The sequence below is a fragment of the Myotis davidii genome, unplaced genomic scaffold (genome assembly GCF_000327345.1).
Source record: "Myotis davidii unplaced genomic scaffold, ASM32734v1 scaffold1915, whole genome shotgun sequence".
NCBI classification, from domain to species: domain Eukaryota; kingdom Metazoa; phylum Chordata; class Mammalia; order Chiroptera; family Vespertilionidae; genus Myotis; species Myotis davidii.
In genome coordinates, this window is record NW_006286237.1 from 179,281 (window position 1) to 179,713 (window position 433).

At 56.1% G+C, this 433-nt stretch overlaps 1 long non-coding RNA gene across 1 annotated transcript in view; it reads right to left on the reverse strand.

Moving 5' to 3' along the window:
• The window catches only part of LOC107182092, an 11,240-nt gene that overhangs the window by 922 nt on the left and 9,885 nt on the right, over positions 1–433 (reverse strand). The window lies entirely within an intron of this gene.

Consider the following 433-nt stretch of genomic DNA (forward strand, 5'->3'; position numbering starts at 1 on the left):
GACGCCCCCGCTCCCTAAGTGGGCAGCCAGGACATACCAGGCAACCGCAGGGAGGGAGGAGCAGAGAGTGAGGCCCCGTCGGGAGGAGAGTGTAGGACTGAGTGTGTGAGTGTGAGTGTGAGTGTGCAGGGCGAGGTGTGTGTGTGCTTTAAACTATCAGAATCTGATAGGCAGGGTTCATCCCCAGACACACGTGGCATTTCCAATGCTTCATTCGGAACCATGTGGCACCGAGCCCAGGAGAGAGCGGAAGAAAGGAAGGCCGGGACCGGAAGGGGGCATTTGTCAAGTTTGCAAAGAGAGGCAGAGTTGGGACAAAAAAAGGACCTGAGAGTCCCAGCGATTTAGGAACACGACTCCCTTAGTTTGGTGCCTGTGACAGTGGGGAACCCACAGAGCACATGTGATGAATCGAAAGCTCGGCCTCTTCGCT